Consider the following 27,413-nt stretch of genomic DNA (forward strand, 5'->3'; position numbering starts at 1 on the left):
AAACACTTGTAAACGTTTTATTTTTAAATTTTTTATGTCCATACTTTGTGGACCAGGCGCGTACGCAGACCCCACAATTTTAATGAATCATCATTATGCCAGATCAAACATACCCAATTCCTGTGTCTTGATACATCTTCTATCATTATATGTGATCAGTTTTCTATAATAGTCAACCATATAGGAGCCTATTCGTGACCAGACCCACACACAGACGATCAGCTTTATATTATAAGATAGAAGATATATATATATATATATATATATATATATATATATATATATATATATATAGGTTTAAAGAATATGGATAGATTCTATATAAAGACTTATCATTATTATATTATGTTTATATTTTTCCTATTATCATATTTTTACTTTGACACTTTTCTCCGTTTTCTATACTCATTTCTCCTACTTTTCCATGCATTCTTCTATTAGAACACACCACATTTAGTTACCCTCATCGCTCTCCTGTAGCCTAAAAAATCCTAGTTATATATTCCATCTCCTTACTTTTTGTTTTCTTTTTCCTTCATTTTTGTGTTCTATTCGTCATTTATCTTCCCTCTATGTTTTATTTTTATTTTACATTTCTACCCCAATGTATCCTAAGCCCGTTCCGTCTGCCTGCTTTCCTCCGGACTACAATTTGGATGTCTTCAAGTCCAATGTTAACAAATTCCTAATGAACCGCCCCCTTAAGTAAACACTTCAGCAAATCTCCTCACTAACTTTATGTACTTGCAATAACCCTTATCCCTGAGTGGCTTCCGGGCCTTGATAAGTGGTGATCACTGTGTAAAAAAAAAAAAAAAAAAAAAAAAAAGAAAAAAAGCCAGATGTCATATGACCCTATATCTGTAATCTCTCTTCTCCTCTTTTGATGAGAAGTATTAGGCGTCGAAATACCTACGTATAAAGAGCATTTAATTCCCTTTTTTATCAGATGTTTTGCCTTATTTAACCGACAAATAACTTTATATATATATATATATCTATATATCTATATATATATATATATATATATATATATATCTCATAATGGATTTCAGAAAGCATATGACGTAAGATGTTTCTCACATATGAATTTAAATTAATTTTTTTGGAGGGTAGGGGTCTATAAACATTACAAGAAGTAATTTTTTAAAAAATTTATTTTTGCAGAATTCACACACCTCATTTCTTACTTTTTAAATTCTTTTTATTTTCCAATTTTTTTAATTCCATATAATAAATTTTCTAACAGCTTTTTTTAGGAATATCTATTTGTTGCTAAGGAATTGTCTAGCGGTCTTCCGCTATTCAATGAAACACATGTAAGACATACTATAAGGAAAATTCAGGTGCTTGTTAAAAAAAGCTCATGATAGTGAATTAACTACATCTTTCTGCTTTTATAATGAGAACTAATGATTATCTCTCTATATATATATAAAAGTGGTATTGTTTATCAGTGTGAGTAATGGTCTCTACTAAACTCCTCTGTCAATTTTTGATCCTCAAACTTGAAACGATATATAGGGGATTTGGATCTGTGGAATAAATTCGATTTAGTCTTTAGATAGTAAAATAGTTGCTAAGGGGTCAAAATTGAAAAAAAAATTGAAACTTGGCAGGCATAAGTTGACTAAACATTATTTCTACACATGTGCAAATATATATATTTATACATTTAACAACATTTTTAAAAAAGTTTTTGTATGCGTATGAATTTAAGTCAGACGTAACAAATAGGGATGGAGAGCTATATGCTTTGGTTTCGATTCTAGCTGATGGCACCTAAGTCATATTTTTTAAAACTTTTAATATCACTACTATATATATATATATATATATATATATATATATATTTTTAATTACATTTTCACCCCAAACAAGGCAAATTGCCACTTTGGTGTAGGGGGCTACTATCAGGGGCAACAACTACTGGGGTACTATGTAGGGATTTGGGCAGCAAGATGTCGGTTCAGATTACACTTGAACTTCTGCACGTCAGTACTGTTGGGGAAGCAGGGACCTGGAATGGAATTCCAGAGTCTAGCGGTTCTGTGGAAGAAACTATTAGAGTAAAAAGATCTTTTACATCTAGGGATCTCTACAGTGTGGGGGTGGGATTTAGCAGCTTGTCGGGTTTGTCGAGGGTGCTCACGTCGTGGGGGCACAAGTGATTGCAGTTCGTCAGAGCATTCACCACTAAAATACTTGTAGAAAAGGCAGAGGGATGCAACATTTTGTCGGTGGGACAGAGGCTGAAGCTTAGATGCCAGTTCAGGGCCTATCAGGTTTGCGACTCTCTTTTGAACCTTGTCAAGGAGCGAGAGACTAGTAGCAGATGCTCCAGCCCAGATGTGACAGCAATACTCCATACATGGGCGAATGGTGGCCTTATAAAGGTACAGGATACTTTCGGGTGTTAGTAGTTTTCTGGCACGGTAGAGAGAGCCCACCTTTCTTGCAGCGGCCCTGGCAATGCCTTCCAGCTCATGTTTTGTATGAACGTTAGGCCAAGGAGTTTGAAAGATGTACTCTCAGATAAAGAGTCGTTGGCCATTGCCATACCCTGTCAAAAGCCTTAGATATATCTAGAGCTACCGCTCTGCCCTCCCCCACTTTGTCCAGTGAATGGTATATACGTTCAGAGATCACAGTTAGGATGTCTGCTGTGGAACGGGCTTGTCTAAATCCATATTGTTTGTCAGTCAGAAGTTTAGCATCTGTAAGATGATGGACTAGAGCATGGTTAATTAAGGTCTCAAATATTTTGGCAAAAAGTGGGAGGAGGCTAATGGGGCGATAATTTGATGGGTCAGTCCTTTTGCCAGAATTCTTGAATACTGGTACAACAGAAGCAGTTTTCCAACAGCCCGGAAAGCAAGCTTCATCAAGGCATTTGTTGTAGAGTTTGGAGAGAATTGGAGCTACTTCGGCTGAGCACTTTTTTAATAGCACAGCTGGGATAAGATCGGGTCCACATGCTTTTGAAGTGTCAAGGGTTTTTATGATAGCATGCATCTGAGCAGGGGTGGTTTTCAGATCGTCTAGCGTGGCGTCTGTCTGCATAGGAAAGTTAGGTAGGGGGTGGTTGGAAGGGTCCAGTGTGGAGTTTGAGGCAAACCGACTGGCAAGCATGTTAGCCTTGTCGGTTGCTGAGGAGACAACCTCGTGATTGTTGGTTAGTGGGGGAATTGTTGATTGCCCATTATTTACTACACTGTTGTAGATTTTCCAGAAGTCTCGAATTCCTAGTTTTTGTGCTTCGATGTGCTTCTTAGTGGTTTCCGTAAATTCTCTCTTAGCTGTCGCTATTTCTTTCTTAACGTTATTTCTAGCTTCTATATACTTCAGTCTGTTTGAACTGGACTTATGTCGGTTAAACCTACGGTATGCATGCTGCTTTTGAGCAATGGCAGTTGCACAAGTCGACGTAAACCATTGGGGAGAGTGGGGCTTACTATAAAATTGCCGCATGGGAACATGTGCTTCGATTGCAGTTTTGAACCAGTCAGGGAGTAAAAAATATTTCTCAATGGGGCATCTCTAATTAGTTCCCTGATGGCTTCCCAGTCAGCCTTTTTATAATATCTCGTTGTTTTGAGCACTGGCTCTTCAGTTTTGTCTCTAGAGTTTAGGGCGATTTCAACTATTATCACTGCATGATCAGCGTTCCCGAGTGGGCTGTGGGCCTTCGTTATGCAGTCATCGGGAACTGTGGTCAAAAGCAGATCTAGAAGTGATGCGTGTTGTTCTTCCTGGTCAGGGAAACGGGTTGGAAATGTAACAATTTGTGATAGGGAGTGAGATATAGTGAAGCTATGAGTTGTGCTGCCCGCTGCATCTGTGTAAGTAGAGAATCTAAGCCAGTTTTTGTGGTGGACATTAAAGTCACCAAATACATGTATTTGTGTGCTAGTGTCGAGGGAGAGTGGAGAGTGAGTTGGGTACAATATAATAATCAATAGAGTATTGGCTCTGTAATAATAAATACGGAATCTGCATGAATTAAAATATAATATTTTAGTGTATTTTATGACTGGGCCATGCCAGAGGGCAATTACTATATACTGGATACAATATAATAATCAATAGAGAATTGACTCTATAATAATAATAAACATGAAATCTGTATAAATTAAAATATCATATTTAAGTGCCGAGCGGACTGTTAATATAGCAAAATTATATTACAAAAATATGTGGCTACATTGAAAGAATATATGAGACTGGTTGGGTTAATGGATGTAGAATGTCTAAGTAGCAAGGTGATTTGACAGGTGTAGGTCAAGGAAAATATGGAAGAAACTGATGAACGAGAGAAAGAGGGATAAATAAAGACTTACTATAAGATATGTTACTTTGGAAGTTATTTCTAAAAGTTGTTAAACACATACTAGCATGTAAAATGCATGTCACATCGAATATGATGATGATGATGCTGATGAGTTATTATACTATTAGATTCAGTTTCATATATTAAAACAGATTCGATTTAATCCATAAATGGAATCTAGACAGCTACGATAAAATCCAGCTCAAAGTGGACTTAGACTAGAATTAATAGCAATTAAGAAGGTGATTTCACCCCCCCCCGGAACCGTCAAATTACCACTAAATATATTATCATATCATATCCAAGATATTATAATAGGTTGGTTGTTTTATGGCATATTAGCCATATGTTTTGGTAATTTAATGCAAACTCCAGTAATTTTGGAAAACGTTTCATGTTCCAAGTTCTTTATATATTCAAATATTTATTCACGATGTTTGGTTTAGTTTGGTTGTTTTGTTTTACAGCATATCAATCTTATTTTTTGGTTATTTAATGCAAAATCCAATAATTTTGAAAAAATGTCTTTGCTTCAATTTTTTTTATATATTCAAGTATATATTCAAATATTTATTCATTTATTATGTTTGGTTAAATTGTTTTGTAGTGGAAATTTGTTTTCTTTTTAATTCTGCAAAACATGATTGAGTTTTACAAAGGAAAGGAAAAAATAATATCAATGGTCAGGTTAGAAAGTTCGTACCTTCAGACAACCTGATCTGGTATCAGCAGGATTGATAGAAGAGAATATAATCAGATTAGTAATCGCATCATTGATTTGACACAGGTGTATTTTTCTATGGCTATTTTCATTCTTTATATCTTGAAGTTGTCAAATGGCCTCAGTAGAGTATCAATAGAAATGATGCCATCAAGATTAAAAGCAAAATATTCAAGTCTGTTTGATGAGGAATCACAAAGATGAACGGTTCCTAAAGGAAACTAGCTTCATTAGAACAGCGAGACAGGTGGCCACTGATGCTTTATTCCATCAATAATTCAACCTAATATCAATGTCTTTGCCTTCTTTTCATTATGTCTCGACCAAGGATCCTTTCAGCCATAACATTAGGATGATAGAAGACAGACACCCTTGTCTGAATAAATAGTATGACTGATACGATCCTTTAGCTCATAGCAACGTTTCAATGCGTTCTCTCTCATACATTATGTATGCTTACACATGCAATTATTGTACAGTATAAAGCAGAATATTCTGTTGTCTATTATTATAAATGTTTTACTATATATATATATATATATATATATATATATATATATATATAATTGGGGGTAGACAGACTTGTACAGTTGTTGTAATGAGTTGTTGTAATGTATTATAAATTACCATGCATGTTATATCATTATTATATATCCTGTATCATTTTGAGAGCATTCTCATGTGATATTCCATGCTGTCACAGAATATGGAATCGCTTATACTGACTTCAAATATAATTTAATAAATATAATTTAAGGAGAGTAGAAAGTGAACCTCGGGTTATTTTCAGCAGCCTCATAACTCTCACTTCTCTTATTTAGTCCTTTAGTCCTCATATTCCATAAACGATGTTTCTGTGACAAAGGGGAAAGAATTGCTGTTTTAGGCATCAGAATCTATTCATCTCACACTTATCTTAGGCTACTCTTTGACCTTTTATTTATTTATCCACGTACAAATGTCAGAGAACTTGCTTCTAAATTAGACATAACATATACAACGATTTCCAACCACTTGAGAGAGATTGGAAAGACAAAAAATTTGATAAATGAGTGCTTCACTAATTGAATGACAACCAAAAGAAACACCATTATGAAGTATCATCTTCCTGACTTTTATGCAACAAGAACGACCTGTTTCTCAACCGGTTGTGACTTGCAATGAAAAGTGGATTCTTTACGATGCTGAGCTCGGTGGTTAGATGCCAATGAAGCTTCATGACACTTCCCGAAGCTAGAGTTGCACCAAAAGAAGGTCATGTTGACTGTTTAGTGATCTGAGACCGGTCTCATCCATTACAGTTTTTTGAATGCAGGCGAAATCATTGCAGCAGAGAAGTACTGTCAACAAATGAATGAAATGCATCAAAAACTTCGACTGCACCACCCAGCATTAGTTAATAGAAAATGTCCAATTCTCCTCCATGACAATGCCCGATCATATGTTGCTAAACCGACCCTGCAAAAGTTGAATGAATTGGACTATGAAACTCTGCCTCATCCATCATACTCTCCAGACCTCTCACCTAACGACTACCACTTTTTCAAGCATCTCAACATCTTTCTGCATAAGAAATGCTTCAAAAACCTATGCGATATCAAAAACGCCTTTAGTGACTTCATCACCACCAGAATGCAAGATTTTTATGTTACTGGCATAATTACACTTGTTTTGCATTGGTAAAAGTGTGTTGATTCTGATGGTGCTTATTTTGGTGAATAAATTTTTGTTTGAGCCGAGATATGTTCATCTGAATTTAAAAGTTAAAAACCGTAAGAACTTTCTTGTCAACTTGATAGTAAATAATTTTGATTATTCAGACTGTTTTTCTCATTTTGGATATTACTCAATAACTTTTGACCCTCTTTAGGTGCGTCTTGTTGAACTTACAAATCTGTATTGAATTTCAAGCCTAATTCTATATTTAATCTATGGAGATAGATTGTTCTTGCTCTATTAGCTATAACTAGGTAGAAATCTGCATGGATTTGTGCCACAATGGATAAAGTACTAAGTATAATCAATTCTAAATGACAGTCTTCTGGATGTTGAAAGGTCAATCCTTAATACAAACAATACTAAGAATGTAATTAAGAATTACTTAAGAATTCTACCCAGTCATAGATGATGACATGAGAACAATCTATCTCCATAGATTAAGTAAAGGCTTTAATTCGGCATTCTGTACAAATTTTCAAGCACGACATAAAGATTCCCAAGTTATATGCCTGTTGGAGACGCCCCTCCATGGATGAATGGACTATCTCGTGACGTCACTTCCAGTAACGAGTACTGGTGCCCACAGTCAGAGATTGGTACGCGGCCAAGGAGGTCGTATGCAAACGCCCAACAATTGAGGAATGGTATTGCTCAACCCGCCTTGCCTGTAATATATGTGAATACATGTTTGTTTCTAAAAGTCCTGTGTTCCTTTTGTTTTATAACCATTTAACACCATAACAATGCCTGAAGAAGGTCATAAGTTACATCGGCTGAACATTGTGAAAATTATATTTCTGAATTTTGGAGATGAGGATTGATAATATATATATATATAAATCAAGTAATAAGTACTGATAAAAATCTCAAAACAAAAATAGGCTTAAGACTTCCATAATTCATACTAGAATTGTCTGCAAACATGCATGAAGTTGTGGATAAAGTAGTAGATAAAATTCAGTTCTAAGTGAAAGTCTTCTAGAGGTTGAAGGTTCAATCCTCAGTATGAGTGATACTAAGAATACAATTGCAAATTACTTAATACTTCTACTTGGTCATGGCTGACGGAACAAGAGCATGCTACCCTTATGGATTAAATAAAGGGTTCAGTTTGAAATTCTGTACAGATTCTCCAAGTCTGACAAGTTGGAGATTACATCGGCCAAAATGTTGTTGTGAAAATTACATCAAAGATGAGAACAGTGGTCTGAATAATCCCAAGTATTAATCCTCATCTTAAAATTTTGATACATGAATCTTTTTTTAGAATAAGTTTTGTGATTCAGTATTAAATATCCTTAAACGTTATTGATTGAACACACTAACAAAACCATAAACTATTTATATTTGTGTATAATAAGATCTATGTAATAGATTCTGTTTTCCTCCCCTTATTCAGAGTCAGCATGGTCGTAATGCTGTCAATATATAAGCCCCAAATCTAAGGGAGATAATTCAACCAAATTCGATACAGTTGTAGCATTAATACAGCTTTCTTTGTTATTGTAAATTTCGTTTAATAACAAAAGTTTTAGATTAGATAGTTATTTTTTGTATTATTTGGATTGTTTGGACTATTGTTCTCATCTTGGTTGTTTTTATTACAACGTTTTGACTAATATAATCTCCGACCATCTTCAGGTGCATTCACACGTGATGTTATTAGTGAATGGTGAAAAATGTTGCCCCCCCCAACAAACAGAGTCATTAGAAATTCCAAACGCAAATAGTGCCAAGTCTATTTCTTTTATTTTTTAAAGTTATTGACCAAACATTTGTATAAGAAAAATGTGTCAAAACAATAATTGGGTACAAAAATAGAAAAAGTGAAAACATGTTATTCATTTGTTAATGACAAACACATGAAATACTCTGACCAAAACGTACGGTATATTTGTTTATATCATGTGCATGTGAAAGTAGAGAATTTTCGCAATCGTATAAAATATTCAAAATTATTTGAAACGATCGTATGCTGATTTTTGTGTTTTGAATTCTTAGAACTGCTATAAATAATGTACTAATTTTATTTATGTTTGTTTAATCAGAATATCAACCTTCTTTGGGTTATTTAATGCTGTATACAAAATTTTAATTTTTAGATGCTCCGGAGTTGATTTTCGCTGGGTATATTCAAGTAATGTTTTGGTATAGTTTGTAATTTGATGGCATTTATATTTAATGGTAAAATTTTTCTCTTTTTAGGAAGTTTAGAATGGTTGTAGGGTTTTCTTTTTCGAAGAGTTCTTTTAAGTTTGTGGCCTTGTAGTTTAGTTGATGAATTTGTGTGAGGTCATAGCAGTTAAGTAAAAAGTGCTTCACCATATAAAGTTTATAACATGGTATACATTTGGGAGGTTCTTCACTTTTTAGTATGTGGGAATGAGTTATGCATGTGTGTCCTATCTGGAAGACTACTACTTCTTTATGTGATTTTTTGTGGATCTAGTAAGTTCTTTTTTTAAGTATATGTGTAATTTGGAAGAGTTTGTTGTTTTGGCAATTGTTCCAGTTTTCTTGACATTTCTTTGTAATAAAATTGTTTATTGAAGGTTTGTAGTCCGTATATGAGACTTATGTTGCTTATTTGGAGTTTTAGGGAAATTTTGGCCACCATGTCAGCTTTTTCATTTCCACAGAAACCATAGAGACTAGGAATCCAATAGAAGAAGAAAGTTTTGTGTTGTATGATAGAATGGATCCTTTGTAACAGTTTGATTAGTAAGGGATTGTTTAATTTGTGATTTTTTAATGATTCTAATACTGATAATGAGTCTACAAATATTATGAATTTCTTGGAGTTTTGGTTGGTGATAATATCTAGAGCCAAGTTTATGGCTGTCATTTCTGAGGAGTTATTTGGTAACCATTTTCTGCTGAATAGTGTTTTCTGAAATAGCGGCACATTCCACTCTGTTTTGATCTTTGGAACCATCCATGTAAATGTATGTCCAATTTGGGTAAGAATCCAGAATGTTGTATAGTTTTTCTCTATAGTCTGAAGGGTGAATATTGGATTTAGCATATATTGTCAGGTCTAGTATGACTTCAACTTGATTTAACAGCCAGGGCGGGAGTTCTGTGAAATTCTCCTTGCGGATGCTGGTTTGATCTACTTTGTCTGTAAGTGGTTTTATCGTTTCTTCCATGTAAAGACCAAAGGATCTAATTGCCTTTTCTTTCTTTCTTTTTTTTTTTTTTAAATAGATATGTGTACTTGGGATTGAAAGTGCATTAGTAGGCAGAATTTTGGGAGTTTGATTTGAGTTTTAGAAAATATTGTAAGCCTAATTTTTCATGCCTCAATTTTAGTGGGAGTTCATAGGCTTCAGCATATACCCTTTCCATCGGGAAGGTTTTGAATGCTTCCAAGGCAAGTCTTAACTCTGTGTGATGGATTGGTTCCAGAGTTTTAAGATAAGCTTTTCTGGTTAAACCATATATAAAGCTTCCATGGTCTACTTTGGCTTTTATCAGATCCTATATAATTTTAGGAGTGATCAGCAGTCTGATCCCCACTCAGTATTTGCTACAAGCCTTAATAGTTGTAGGGTTTTGAAGCATTTTTGTTTTAATTATTTTAAGTGAGGGATGAAGGAGAGTTTTTTTGTCAAAATTAAGTCCCAGAAATTTATGTTGATCAGCTATTTCGATTTTTGTTCCTTTTAGGTTGAGAGTATGGCCATTATGATTACAGAAATGGACACATTAAGTTTTGGTTGTTGAAAATTTAAAGTCATTTTCTGTGGTCCATTGCATTAGTTTGTTTATGCACACCTGTAGTTGGCATTCTGAATTATGAATATTTTTTTAATCTATGGCATATTACAAGGTCATGTCCTTTTTTAATAAAAGCTTCTTTGATAAAGGTTTCCAATCAGATTATGTTGTCCATTCTTTCTCTTTTGTTTCTAAAACCACTTTTTATGTTGGCAATTGAGACATTGGTTTCCAGATACCAGTTCAGTCGTTTATTTATCATTCTTCAAATGTTTTGCAGAGACAAAATATCAATGCAATTAGTCTAAAATTTTGTGGATTTGAACTGTCTGTCTCTGGCTTAGGGATGGGGATCACAGTAGTATGTTTCCAGCTATTTGGTAGTTTTCCCTTGAACCCTATTTTATTAAGTGTGTTTAAAAGATGTGTTATTGATTTGGGAGGAAGTTGTTTCAGAAACTCATAATGTGTCTTATTCACACCGGTATTATGTTTTTCGTTTATGGCTTTTAGTTAATAGGTAGTTGTATTCTTTGTTGTTTAAGTTGAAATTTAATTTATTTATCTTTTTTTCTGTATCTTGTTTTGTCTTTTGGAATGACTGACTGTAATTTTTACTGAAGGAATTGTTTTGAAAAGTTTTGGCGAGATTTGCTATATTTTTTTGTCTTTGTTATTTTAATATTGTTTTGTAGGAAATGATTAAAAGGGGGGGGGGTAAGTTTTTGTCCAAAAATTTCCTTACCATGTTCAACATTTGTTTGGGGTTTGTATTTGCGTTTATTTTATTTATATAATCTTTCATGATGTCCTTTTTTGCTTCGTTTGTTGAGAGTTGAATTTTCATAAAGCAGCTTTACGTATGCGAACTGCTTTTTGGCATTCATCGTTAAACAAGGGTCTTTGTTGTTTGTTAGTTTTTATATTTTTAGGTATACATACATGTGCAATGGCTAGTAATGTTTTAGAAAAATATTCTATAGATTTATTTGGGTTTTCCTCCTCTGAGAGATTTTGTTGGTATATTTTTAATATTCCTCCCAATTTGCTCCCCCCCCCCCCATTGGGAGAGGTGTTTTTTTTTTTTCTTTCAGATTTGTAAAAACCGCTGGGAAATAGTCGCTACACCATGAATCTTCTAGTACCTTCCAGTTGTAATCCATGAATATATTATGGTCACACAATGATTGATCTAGTACTAAGTAGGTGCCTGAAGTGGGATGAAGGTATGTGTTGGATTCATTATTTTATATACACAAGTCATTGTCGTTGATAATTTTTTCAAGATTTTTCCCTTTCTTATCCAAGTATGTAAATTACCATGTATCGTTGTGACTATTTAAGTCACCAAACAGTAAGAAGGGTTTGGGTAACTGATTTATTATTTCGTTTAGCTCGGTTTCACTTATTGGATCCTGGAGTGGGATGTAGATAGTGCAGATATTTATAGTTTTGTGTAGTGTGGCTGCTGTAACAATGGCTTGAATATTAGTTTTAGATCCATTTTGCTTTGTGGGATATTATATCTATTAAGGATAGATACTCCTCTGTTGGGTATTGTGGAGATGGTTGTATTGTTTGTAGTTTTTTATATTTATTTTCTCTTCAGCTTTTAAAAAGGTTTCTTGGAGACATATGATGGCTGGTTGATGGTTTGTTATAAGACGTAATAGGTCATTTCACCCCGGCAGTTCCTCTTGGATTATGGTTTGAATTTAAGTATTTATATGTATGTACTTTTGTTAGTCGTTAATGTCTGATCTTCGATCTTCTGTATCCATTTCCTCAAATCTGTTTTGGACTAAGTCTCTTGGTTTGAAAGTTGGGCGTGGTCTGTTTATTTTGGTTTTAACTTCTTTGCTGGTTGATGGTTTGTTTCCTTTTCCTTCATAGGCGCTTTTTGGTGTCTGTTTTTTTTTTCTTTTAATTTTTCGGTGAGATGGGTTGTTTCTATAGATGTTGTAGCACTTTGGCGTTTTATGGGTCTTTTGAATTGAGTTTTGGTTTTGAAGTTTCGTTCAATTTCGTAATCTTTATTTTCAATGTTGATTTCTTTAATAGATTTTTTTTAATTCTTCCATTAGTTCCCTTATTTCATTGTAAAATTTAATAGTAAAACCTCTATTGACTGGGACAATTTTGGCCCCAATCCATAGTGTCAGTTTTCAATAACTGGATGAGAAAATGTTTTTTAAAATATGAAAAAAATAAAACTGTAGTTTTTAATTAAACTTATCTGGATAATGAATGAACTTGTATTAATATATTTCAAGAACTTTTTTAACTAATAAATTTATTAATAATTTAATATGTTCTGCGGATAGGATATATTTGTTAGAATTAGCTCAGTAGTCTTTGCTATAGTATTCCAGTAATAATCAAGTAAATCGCCTTACTGAATGCATGCTTGTGTTCGAAGCTGAGAGTGCCCTTAAACGTGAGGCTTTCAGTATATCTTTTAACATCTCTCCCAAGCTGCTCTACCAATTGGTATTAATGGCTTAACCAGCCAGTCATGTTCTTGTGAGCAGGAACCCATATGTACACATATTCATTATATCATAATTAAATTTTTAAAAAGATTATTATTGAAATCAGTGTAAAAACAGATTTTAAAACCAATGGAACATCTTACGAAACATTTGAATTAAAATCGCATAAATATGTAATTTTTGTTTGTTAAATCATAAATTTAAAATTAATAAAAAAACTGACCTTGTGCCTAACTTTTTGTTGGGGGGTGGGGTCAGCATACAATGAACACAATTTCCTGTAAACTGAGCACCCAAATTTTTTATTTTTTCTACCAGGCATTAATAATCGATTTAACGTGCACAAAAACCCCAAACAAAAAAAGTTGGTGCTCATTTTATGTTAAATTGTGTTCATTGTACCTTGACTCCAACCCCTGAAAAAAAATTGTGGCCATAAAGTGGGAGTTCATTTCGCTTTAAATTATTATAGAAAAGTGATCCCCCACTTTTTAGAAACTAACATTTATTCATATCTTGGAAACTACTTGTATGCCAGATTTTTATATGTTATTGTCGTTTTTAGCACCCCCGAAAACCTTTAAAAGTGGTAATTTTAACGGATTTCTCGAGGGTGTAATCATTCTTCATATTTACCAAATAAAGAAATAATTCCAGATGAAGTTTTACAATGAGTGAATGTGCTTCATTTTATAATTTATAATTAAAAGCGTTGAACAATACGAATGGGGAGGGGACGGTCTTCCGTAAATATTTTTCCACCTTACAATTGAATAAAAAAAAATAGCATGAAAGTTGAATTTAACCTGAAAACACTTATTACAAATAGTGCAGTACAAAAAACGCATAAAAACCAAATTTTAAAGTAGATATTAATCTCGATGGCAGAGCGCAATACCATATGCAACGATATGCAAGCATAACTTGGCGCTTATAAATTTTTTAACATGAGGAGGTTGGGGGTTGGTAAACGACAAAAACAACAGCAGTCGTATTTTAAATTTTTACGTGGATGGGTGAGAGGGGGTATGCATGCTACCCACCGGGCAACACCGGTTAACGGGTCCTGCTAGTGTATAATAAAATTCCAGTATATTATGAATATTATATTAGCAATCGAACAAAAACTCAATTAAAAGAGGTTTCGGTGAATCTAATTAAATAACTATCTGTACAATGAGTACATTTATTTTTGCTTTTTTCTATAAGCTAATAGCTTGTAAGAAAATAGTAAAAAAAGTGACCTTGTCTTTTGTAAATACTGGCAATGTTGAACGCAAAACGTTGTGGCAAATGTAATTTGATCTCTACTCATACAAGAAGTGAACCAGCATTTTGAGAGTAACATGAGCACAGGTGGGAAAGCGAATCGCTAACAGAATTTTGATTGACATGTACATGAAATTGCTTTAAATATAACGACTAACACCTGCATATTAGGAAGTCATTAAACATAAGAGTAAACAAAAATATTAAGGGCCAGCATAATCACGTTGATACACCGGTTCTCATCAGATCACCAAAGTTAAGCAACGTTGAGTCTGGTCAGATGACCATTTGGAAGCTGCCGCATGTAGGAGGATGTCGAGACCTCCCTGCAAAATCTTCAAAACCTTAATGTCGTTATCTTCCTTGACGGGGGGGGGGGGGGGGGGCATACAAGCAACTGGGGGCTGCTATTAGTTAATATTCCCATGAAACTTCTTCCTTCTTCAACCCATCTAGCATGAGTACCGCATTGGTAGTAAGGATCAAAAACGAATAGAAAACTTTTTGTTATTAAGTAAAAATAAACATAAAAGAAACTATGTAAAACGTCATTTTACAAGTAAGAAAGCACTAAAAGCTTTGAATAGATGGTATAAGGTATAAGGCATGATGTCACTGGTTGTATGAATGTAATATAAAAGCGTGCACAGGTGTTATAACTTGTAACATATCAGTTGCTACAGCAATAACGTAGATCTAATATATAAAATATACATTTTTTACGCTCTCCCTTCAAAATGTAATAACGGATTCGCAAGAACTGTCAGCAAGAAAATTTTTTGCTGAAAATGAATATGGTGCCTATTAGGATATAAATTTGCTGTAGAATAAAAAGATGGAAGTTATTGAAAAAAATAACTTAAGTCAACTTGAACATCTTTTTAAAATAATTAATTCAACTGAATTTTTATTTATCTCATCAACATGAACTAACTAGAAAAAAAAGGAAATACCGAGTCAGAATCAAAACAATTCTTGCTATTTGGTTTTGACTTTGAGAATCTGAATGACATTACTCTTGCATAATTTGACCCGAATTCTCGTGATTTCCCATCAAGCCCGGATCGGGTGAGACCGGCAATCACCGGTGTCAGCCGAGTGGCATAACAGACGCAGGCTAAGGAAAAAAGCAAAACAAACCGAAAAAAAAAAAAAAAAAAAATACAAATTATCAAAAAATAACAAAAAAACTACCTTGAAAAAAAAGCAAATATGTTTATTTCATTTATTTTAGTATTTATTTATCTATTTTTTTGCAAAATATTTATCAACAACAAGTTATTTAAATATTATCTTCAAGAAAGGTTGTTTACTCATATAAATGTTAGGTGTAAATACAATTTTTTTTTGTTTTTCTTTAAACCATATTTTTTTTTCTTGTTTTTTTATTTTATTTTCAAGACTTTATTCAGTCAGGTTGTTTTTTTTTGGGTTTTTTTTTTTAGGTGGGGGGGGGATTACATAGAAATAGAAAAACATCTTTTTTTTTCCAAAAATAGTGATTTTTTTTTTACGATTGTTAATTGCTATTGAAAGAACTTTCTTGAGATGAGGATATTTCCTTAGGAATCTTTTACTTCGGTCGACTGTTGATCCTCCTACTTTGTTATAGGCCTTCCAACAGTCGGATATGACTGTTGTACCCGGCAGAATATATTTTTTTATTATTGGAAGGAGGGTTTTGGCATTTCGATTTGGCACGGTGACCAAAAAACCCTTCTTGTCGGTGATATCATAGCCGCCGAAGACCCAGAGTGATTCAAGGATTCTCCCTACGTTATGTTTTCTTCAGTTGAATAGAGATTCATCAATTTCTACAGTGTGCCCTGGGCCTCCTATCTGCCGGGGATTCCTCAGGAAATATTCCTGACAAATTACTCTCAGAAAGTTCTTCCAATCAGTGTATGTGTGTTCAGATATAACACCGCATTCTCTTTTAATATTTTTTAAAGTTGCCATTTCGAACGCCCATAAATAGATTATTTTTACTATTGTTGCAATATCCAAATTGGATTGTGCAAAAAAAAACGATCCTGTGCGCAATGATATGCATTGTCTACATTGTCCATTGGTACACCGTCAGGAGAAGCCATCCTTTACGCACAATCTTTTTTTTTTTAGTAAACATTTGTGTTTACAATTGGTGCACCTCATTCTTTGGGAAAGCAATTTCTTTTCCTGACAATATGAGATTGTCTGCATCGGCGTTTCCATTTGTTTTTCTAGTATGCACAGATTTATTTCCTTGCCTGTCATTTTTCTGTTTGGCGAGTCTGAAAATATAGTTGTTTGTCAGCTTTTTTGGGTTCAGTCGATTTCTTCCAATTCGAATGTTGTCTGCTTTCATTTATAAATCGCTTTTTCATTGGCTAATCAAACTCCCAGAAATTGAAGTACAAAAATAAAAAATTAAAAATAAATTAATCATTAAAAATAACTGATCATAAATTAAAAAATTACTAAAAACATTAAAAAAAAAAAAAAAACTTTTGAAAGTCGAATTAATGTTTCAACATTTGATCAACGCTTGGCTGACACCGATGATTGCCGGTCTCGCCCGATCCGGGCTTGACGGGAAATCACAAGAATTCGGGTCAAATTATGCAAGAGTACCATAACATGATAAAATCAGAACTTTTTGAGATATTGAAATCGGTATCCGAAAAATTTGAACCTCATTTCCAATTCCAAAAACGATTCTCTGAAAATTTTTTCTTGGCACTAAAAAATGAAATGAACATGTATTTATTAGATTATTAATTCAAAACATAAAACTAAAGAAGGCCAAAGACTGCAGGTGAAGAATCCCATCCTCAGATGTAGCACTGAGTCTCGAGTCTAGTTTATGTATTTTGTTTATTGCTGAACTATGGTAATCAAAGTAAATATTCTAGAGTTCACTTGCCTATTCCTTAATCAAGGTGCTTAAACGTAGTCACCTAAAAATCATTTAGATGAGATGTTTATCTATGAATTTATTATTATCACGTGTATTTCTTTTTACAGTAAAACAAATCAATCTAATAACTGACCAAATCTTTGTAATTAGGATTAAAAAATGACCATTCTTTGATAAAGAAAAAGGAGAGAATTGTCAACAAAGCCATTTTCCATGTTAAGAATAGTTTACAAATATTAATATTACTATTTAAGAACTCATTCTTATCAGAGAAGAAAGATTTAAGTATTATATTCTCATATCGTCTGCTTATTTTGCATACCAGTCTTCAACTAATATCAATTATTTATGAAACAATCCAAACACCATTTAATGCACTAACAAGGAAATAATACATATTCTTTGTTTTAAAACCAAAATAAATTGTCTCACAATTTTCAATCAATTACAAAGAAAACATTTGAAAAATATATTAAGTGATATGTACTGGTGTAATATACACCTATCCCACTAAGTGTAATTTTATGTGTGCAAAAATATATGCAGACATTATATGGAGTTTTACAGTAATTTGAAAATGTAAAAAATAAAAAACTAAGCAACGAATTTCTACTTAAATATTTAAAATTTTAAAAGAATCAAAATTGATAATTGTATCAGAATTGTATTGGAAAAAATGTTGGAATCGTCTCATACTGCCAAATCCAGTCAATCATACGACCAAAGAATGGCTCTCTCTCTCCACTAAACTATAAGCAAGGCTGCCACAGAAACACTATGACATATAAAAAAAAAAAGCATCAAAACGGATTTGATGAACACAACCAGGAAATTACAGATTTAATAGAAAACAAACGAAGAGCAAAGGTTGAGCATGAAGCATACCCAACATCACAACAACTCCAAACTAATTTCCATCAGCTAAGGTCAAATACCAGAAAAAGCTCCGTAACATACAAAACCATTGGTGGAAAGAAAAAGCAGAGGAGCTTTAGCATTATGCAGGCGCCCGCAATATGAGAAGCTTCTTCTCTGGTGTCAAAGAGATATACGGTCCTGTGAGAGTCTCTAATGCCTCTCTAAAAGCAGCTGATAACATCACAGAGCTCACCAAACCTAAAGATATCCTTGCTAGATGGCAAGAACACTTCCCAGTGTTACTAAACTGTGATGCAACAGTGGCGCCAGACTTCCTGAGAAACGTTCCCCAGTACAAAGTTTGCCTCTGGATGTCTGAAAATCCAACTTTCGATGAATTTTTAACAACTCTCAAATCCACCCAACTCTTCAAAGCACCAGGGTCAGATAACATTAAATATGGAGAGCTTCCACTTAAAACCCGAATCCATCTTCTAATTCTTTGTATCTGGAAGGAAGAAGAAATACCTGCAGACTGGAACGATGCTCATATCATCACTATTTTTAATAAAGAAGATAAAGGTTCATGTAGGAACTTCTAAGGAATATCCCTTCTTTCTATCACAGCAAGATCCTTGCTAAAATCTTGCTTCACCACCTCCTCACCCTACCGGAGGACATTCTTCCTGAAAGCTAGTGTGTATTCAAACCTAATAGGGGAACCATTGATATGATTTTCTGCACAAGACAAGCCCGGGAGAAATACAAAGAATACCAACAGGCCCTTGGCATTATATTCTATGATCTAGAAAAGACATTTGACTCCATCTCAAGGATGGCTATGTGGCAAATGCTCGAACATTTTGGCTGTCAAACTAAATCCATCTCGTTTATCCAAGGCTTTCATGTCAGAATGATGGGCCGAGTACAACACCAAACTTCCCTATAAAATCCTTTCCCCATTACAGGTGGCCTAAAGCAAGGCTGTGTGCTTGTGCCAACACTTTTTTCTATTTATCTGGCAGCTATATGAAATTCCAGAAAACAACACCGGAATAGCACTATGTTATCGAATGGACGGCAGCTGTTTTAATATTGCCTACCTCAGATCCAGAACACGTACAAACTATACAGGAATCACTGAGTTGCAATACACCAATGACAACTGTATCCTAGCTCACACTATTGAAGATCTACAGGCGTCAGCAGACAACTTTTTAAAAGCTTACATGCAATATAGCCAAGACCAAGCTAAGTACTTCTTCAACCTCGTTCTGGTCATTAAACTCCTCCTAAGGATAAAATAACCATTAGGGGAGTAGAACTAGAAAATGTGGAGCAGTTTGCTTATCTCGGCAGCATCCTATCAACAAATGCTGCGGCTGAGAAAGACATTGATAGCAGAATCAGAGTTGCTCATGTATCATATGGAAAACTGTATAAAAGAGTATAAAATGGTTGACACAAACTACCAAACTCATGACCTCAAAGTGGTTTATTATCTCAAACTTGCTATATGCTTGTGAGACACCGACTATACTGGGCTACTGGGCTGGACACCTTGCCAAAATGCCTTACAACTGCCTACCTAAGCAAGTTTTTTATTCAGAACTTGCCATTGGAACTAGACTCCGCAGTGCACCAAAACGCTGTTTTAAAGATCAGCTGATATGTACTCTTACAGCGACCAAAATTGGCACAAACAACTGGGAAGTCAATGCAGCCAACAGGGAGAGCTGGAGAAGAAAAATATATGAAAACATTGAAATCTTCAAAAACAATAGAAGACAAAAAGAAGAAAAATAAAGAGCCTGAAGAAAAGCTGGAGGTCAACAACCTGTGAACTCTCCTACTATCCTCTGTGGCGGCTGTGAGAACATTCCACAACACCAGTCTGATTGCCGCCATCTGCCGAGTATTTGCTGAGCTCCTGCCGACGCTTGTGGAAAGAGTATGCTTCCAGTTTCGGTCTGTAAGGCGGTGATTGAGGCTGAAGGCATCTACATTGAATAGATGTCAGCTCTACCACATAATAAAGTTAGTTGTATTAATTTTTCAATAAAAGTTTTAAAATAAAGCTGTAGTGTGGTTTTCTTTAGGGCGACAATTTTATTGTTCTGCCCTGAATATATATATATATGTATGTATGTATGTATATATATATATATATATATATATATATATATATATATATGTATATATATATATATATATATATATATATATATATATATATGTATGTATATATATAATATAAAGTTGAATGTCTGTGTGTGTGTCTGGTCACGAATAGGCTCCTATATGGTTGACTATTATAGAAAACTGATCACATATAATGATAGAAGATGTATCGAGACACAGGAATGGGTATGTTTGATCAAGCAGAACGGTGGTTCATTAAAATTGTGGGGTCTGCGTTCATGCCTGGTCCACAAAGTATGGAAATAAAAAATTAAAAAGAAAAAACGTTTACAAGTGTTTTTGATATGGATGTACATAAGAATACTTTGATAAGTATGTTTTAACTTAAATAGGGATGGTATAATAAAATAGTGAGGTCTGCGTTTGTGCCTAGCCTCCATAGAATGGAAATAAGCACAAACTTTCATAAAGACTTTTCATATCTATCTGCGTAAGTATACTTTGATAATTATGTTCTAGTTTGAAGAAATATGGTATAATAAAATTATGGAGTGTTCATTCGAACCTGACCTCCATAGAATGGAAATATGTCACAAAGTTTAACAAGGTTTTTTAATATAGATCCACAGAATATTGTGATAAGTGTTTCAGTGTGAACAGGTATGATATAATAAATTATGGGTTTTATCTATTTTATTTTTACTTTCATCATATTTTCCTTTGGTTTTGATGCCTCCCCCCCCCCAAATTCGAAGCTATCTCTTTACAACCCTTCCTTTTCATAACCTATCATACTTTCATAAAAGAGTCCATTTTCTGTAGGATGTTTTGGAACCCAGTCAACGACGGGTACTTTTCATAGTATATATATATATATATATATATATATATATATATATATATATATATATATATATATATATATATATATATATATGTGTGTGTGTTGGCCCATAAGTCACTTTACGTTTTAAAAATTCAATAACTTTTTTTCTATTAATATATTTTAATTTCTCTTTTCAGAATTATAAAATAGAATCTTTGGAAAGTTTTTGTATAGATAAGTTTACAACAGAACAACGAGTGAGGATAATTGAATTTCACTTTGAAAATGGACGGTCAATTGTTGCAATACAAAGATCTTATATGCGCCATTTCAATGTTCAATATCCTCTTAAAAGATATTCTATTGAATTTGTTCAACCTCAGTTAGTAAACATGCCAGAGTATTGGTGGCAAACAAAATGGAGCAACTGCACACACAGCTAGAGCAACAATGCAGTTGTTAACTGTAATCTTTCAGGATCGAAAAATCTCTTAAAATTTACATTTTAAATGGCCTCCACGTTCATCTAATTTGACAGAACTAGACTTTTGGCTTTGGGGATATCTTAAAGACAAAGTGTAAAGTGTATGAAAATAAGTCCCGAAGCATCCAAGAACTTAAGGCAAACATATGCAGGAAATTCTTTCCCTACAACTTCCGATGTTAAGAACTGTCATAAAGAATAGCTTAGAAAGAGCTCGACTTTGCAAAGCCGAGAATGGAGGCTACTTAAGAGACATTATCTTTCGTAATTAAGTCAGAACAAATTTCCACACTATAAACAATGTAATAAAGAATTAATTAAATACAGTCATTTAAGAAAAATTTATTTGATTTTCAAACTGTAAAGTGACTTATGGGCCACCCTATATATAATATACATATATATATATGTATATATGTGTGTGTGTATGTATGAATATATATGTGTATATATGTATATATGTATATATATGTATGTGTATATATATGTATATATATATATGCATGTATGTGTATGTATATATATGTATATATATATATGTATGTATTTATATATATGTATATATATATACACACACACCTGCATATGTATGTATGATGTCTTATTTTTGTTTGATGAGAATATACAATTATTGTTTAAACAATATTTGTTAATTCAAAATTACTTAATCAAAAATAACAATATAGACAAATGCATAATTAAACAAGAGAAAGGTACGCATGCGTTTACGTTTTATCTAAATAAGAATAAAAGCATAAAAAACTCTACCATCAAGAAAAAATGAAAGATGAACAATACAACATTCTTGTTAACATTGTATGCAAATTCATTAAGATTTACCTTAAAGTAAAATTATATATGTGTGTGTGTGTGTGTGTGTGTGTGTGTGTGTGTGTGTGTGTGTGTGTGTGTGTGTGTGTGTGTTGGATAACATTAAAATCGTTTGCAAATAAAGCTTTTGGCATTTGTTATTGAATCGCAAACATTAATGTTTTATTGATTTAATTTTGAATAACATCGCATTGTTTGGTGCTAGTGTTCCTGGAGGCTTTGCCTTTTGCAGAAAACAATGAAAAAAGTGTTTTCAATTCACAAAATTAATCTTCATCTCTTTCATATCAGAATGGTCAAGTAAAAAAGATTAAGACAAGAAACAATCACACACTTTATATACATATATATATATATATATATATATATATATATATATATATATATATATATATATATATATATATATATACATGTGTGTACATGTAAATGGGTTAAAAATAGAGTAAGTATGTTTATATATATATGTGTGCGTGTGTATGCTTAAAATTAAATACATGAAAACACAGAAAGGTGTATGCATGAAACACACACACACATATATATATATATATATATATATATATATATATATATATATATATATATATGTGTGTAAACAATTACACGAAAACATAAATCTATTATACCAATATACATTTTTCTATATGTAAACTTAGTTATGCATATATATTTTTTTTTACATGGTGGTCACCGCTTATCAAGGCCCAGAAGCCACTCGGGGATAAGGGTTATATTTCTATAATTGACTAGTACACTGTATAAAACTAAATTCCCAGTCTAATGAATGGGTCATTATCAATCTTGAAATATATATTCAAAGCAACACAGTGAGTAACAAAGGCAGATTGTTATTATTATAATTTTTAAAAACTAATATTCAGGGGATGCATTATATAAGGTTAGTTATGTGTCTATCTCCATATGCAAAATTAATCAACCAATCATTATGAATTTTGGAACATAGCTTCTATATGTAATAATGAATTATGTGGACTATATTTATAAATTTTGTTTTAGTTTTATGTAAAGGAGACAAAGAGAGTGTAAAAGTGTTCCATTAAAATTTAGATACCTTTGTGTTTTGTGAAATCTTAACAATAAGTAGTAGACATCAATTAATAAATATTATCCACTTTCAGTTTCTTTGGCATATTTTAAATGGATTTTAGGGAGGTTTAATATGGACATAACTTTCTATATGAAAATTCGAATATTTCAGAGTTGTATTGATAAATAGTCTCAATAAAAAAATTCTCTGAATTTCGATTTCCTTTTATGACCTCGTTAACTTCAGCCTTAAATTATAAACATTTTCTGATTGAAATTGGAATAATAATTCTAGACATAAGGTTAAGTATCATTATATCTTGATTTTAATCTTTGTACAACGACATTAAGTAGTGCAAGCAAAACTATTCATTTTTCCCATTCTTGGACAGATCTTCATCTAGTGATTTAATTATAATTAATATATGTCTATTTTTAACTTAATAAGATTAAGAGCTACAAAGATGGGAGTGGTACCATTAAAACGCGTGACCTTTTGTGCTTCTGAGTTCATTTTTGCTACATAGTAACCGCCATACTCAATGCATTTTTGCCAGCAATTCAGTGACACATCTCTGCTTCTGACACACGTCCTTAACAGGGGTTGGTTTCTTAGAATCTCATGTCGTCAATCTCGATATGTATTAGGATGGAGCAAAAATAATGTCGTTTTTTGATGTTCGACTACTTCAAAAGTTTATAACTCCTTTAATAATAAATTTTATTAATCGAAATAAGAACCATTAGAATCGACACATTTTTGCCAACGAAGAACAAGTTTATTTATCCCATTAGCATAGTAATCCGGAGTTCTGGAAGCAATGAAGTCATTGAAGGTCAATTCAGCATCATCTCAGCTTTTGAAGCATTTTTCGCGCAGGATGTTGTTGAGATGGTCGAAAAAGTGATAATCGATGGGCAAGAAGTGCGGTGAATATGGCAGATGAGGCAGAATCTCGTCTCCCAATTTATTCAGCTTCTGCAGGGTCAGCTGAGCAACATGCGGGCGAGCGCTGTCATGTGGGAAAATTGGACCCTTCATATTGACCAAGCTCAGGCACATATGTTGGAGTTTCTGGTGCATTTCATCAATTTGCCCGCATTACTTCTCCACTGTAATCATTCCAGCTGGATTCAAGAAGCTGTGATGGATGAGACCAGCCGCAGACCACCAAACAGTCACCATAACCTTTTTTGGGTGCAATTTCGGCTTTGGTAAGTGTTGTGGAGCTTCTACAGCATCCAACATTGCCAGTTGTCAGAGAGGATCCACTTCTCATCAGGCATCACAATCCGCTCAAAAAATGGGCCATTTTTGTCGCACAGAAACAGCATAGAAGAGACCTCAAAACGACAATTTTTTTAATTATCATTCAATTCATGCGGCACACATTTATCCAACTTTTTTTTTTACTTCTCTATGTCTTTAAATGGCTCGACCTCAGTTCAACAGCAACTTCTGGTGTGGATTTGTCAGGATTGGCGTCAATTAAGGATTTCAAATGTTCAGTATCAACCGCAATTGGCCAGTCACGACCATCTCCATCTTCGAGGCGCTTGTCACCATTGCAAAATTTCTTGAACCACCGTTGTGCCACATTGATATCACGAGCAGCCTCCGCAGCTTTTTGGCCTGGTTGGAACTGAAACAAGAAACTGTTTAGATTTGAATTTTTTCTATGCTGTCATAAATACTGAAAAAAAAAATGGATGTAATGATTCAAAACAGAAAAAATTACCACAATTCGATAGAGTAAAAGGTGAATTTATAAATTATATATACCATGGCTATAAATATACATATATTGAGATATATATATATATATATATATATATATATATATATATATATATATATATCAATATATATCAATATATATACATATATAAAAAAATATATATCAAAAATATATAAAGACATATATCAAAATATATATATACATATATAAAAAAAAATACATATATACATATATCAAAATATATATATACTAGCATTTCAACCCGGCACTGGCCCGGGTGTTTGGAGGTATACGTTGAGCAAAAAACAAAAAACAAAACCGGTCAATTTTTTTTAAATTTGACCCCTATTATGATCCCTTAATATTTATTGTTTTAGGCTCAAATCAACTTATTAAGTTAGATCCCTGTCCAAGTAACCTATATCTAAAATTTCAAGTGTTTAGACCCAAAATTGTCAGAGGAGTTTGGTAGAGTTCTCAAAGGTCAAATCGTTGAACTTTGACTCCCTTAAAAGCCAAATTTCTGGCCGAAAGCCGATCACAAAGATTTTTCCAACTCTCAGTACCTTGTATATCAAATTTCAAGTCTGTAGACTTAAAATTGATAGACTTATTGCATAGGGAAATGTACACAGACACACACACACATATAACTGCGCCATATAACTGAACCTCCACTGCCTTGTGGGCCAAAGTTCTGTTAACCAAAGTCTAAGAGTGAGGTAACCTTGACAGAAAACTTCAGAAGAGTTTAGGCCTTGTCAGCTGCAGCATACATGACCCACCGGCGTGTGGAGTATGCTCTGGTACCCAGGAACCTTAGTACTAGTCATGGATCAAATGCCACTGTGGGTGGGGAGGGCTCCCATAAGCCGTGATGAATGCAAGTTCTCTAGGAGAAGGAACCCTGATATAAAACCTGCGGCGACTGCTGCTTCCAATGATGGTGACTTGCTATTCTTTTTGGTTCAAAGTGGCAATTGTTTAGAGAGTGGGATTGTTTCAGTGCTAAGTCTTCCCTCACTACAAAAGTGTTCAAGCACAGGCATTACTTGATATGCAATGGAGTACACACTTTGCAATCAGTGTGTATGTCGATAACATAAAAGGCTGGCTGTAGCATTAAACGGCAAACGGACATTCAATGAGAACTGATGCAGATATGGGCGTGAATGGCAATAAAGACTCTGGAGCATGCATAGTTTGGCCTGGTGGGTGTTTCGGGCGCCACAGCATGGACTCAGTCATCAGTGGATGTGCTGGACTATTGTAGGTTCATAGAAGTGACCGTCTGGCACGTGCTGCTAGTTGCGCTCATGCTCGCACCATTTCAGCCAGAGATATATTAAGTAATGGCAATACCCGAGAACGAGTTGCTGCCACCATATACATATATGATATATATATATATATCAATATATATATATATATATATATATATATGCATATAAAATATAGATGTATCATTATATATATATATATATACATATATACTACACATGTATCAATATATATATATATGCATATATACTATATATGAATCAATATATACATATATACTATATATGAATCAATATATACATATATATATATATATATACTATATATGGATCGCTACATATATAATATATATGCATCAATATATACATTCCAATATATATATACATATATATAATATATATGCATCAATATATATATACATATATAGTATATATGCATCAATATATATACATACATGCATATATAATATATATGCATCAATATATATATACATGCATATATAATATATATGCATCAATATATATACATACATGTATAATATATATGCATCAATATATATATATAGATACATATATAATATATATGCATCAATATATATATATATAGATGCATATATAATATATATGCATCAATATATATATACATATATAATATATATGCATCAATATATATACATACATATATAATATATATGCATCAATATATATATATATATAAATGTATATATAACATATATGCATCAATATATATATATAAATGTATATATAATATATATGCATCAATATATATATACATATATAATATATATGCATCAATATATATATAAATGTATATATAATAAATATGCATCAATATATATATAAATGTATATATAATATATATGCATCAATATATATAAATGCATATATAATATATATGCATCAATATATATATATATATATATCAGCATCAATATATATATACATATATAATACATATGCATCAATATATATATATACATATATAATATATATGCATAAATATATATATACATATATAATATATATGCATCA

The 27,413-nt window shown here is 33.0% G+C and overlaps 1 protein-coding gene across 6 annotated transcripts in view; it reads right to left on the bottom strand.

Moving 5' to 3' along the window:
- The window catches only part of LOC145296850 (mutS protein homolog 5-like), a 1,881,756-nt gene that overhangs the window by 183,199 nt on the left and 1,671,144 nt on the right, over positions 1-27,413 (bottom strand). The window lies entirely within an intron of this gene.

The sequence above is a fragment of the Euprymna scolopes genome, chromosome 17 (assembly GCF_053919585.1).
Source record: "Euprymna scolopes isolate OS-2025 chromosome 17, ASM5391958v1, whole genome shotgun sequence".
NCBI classification, from domain to species: Eukaryota; Metazoa; Mollusca; class Cephalopoda; order Sepiida; family Sepiolidae; genus Euprymna; species Euprymna scolopes.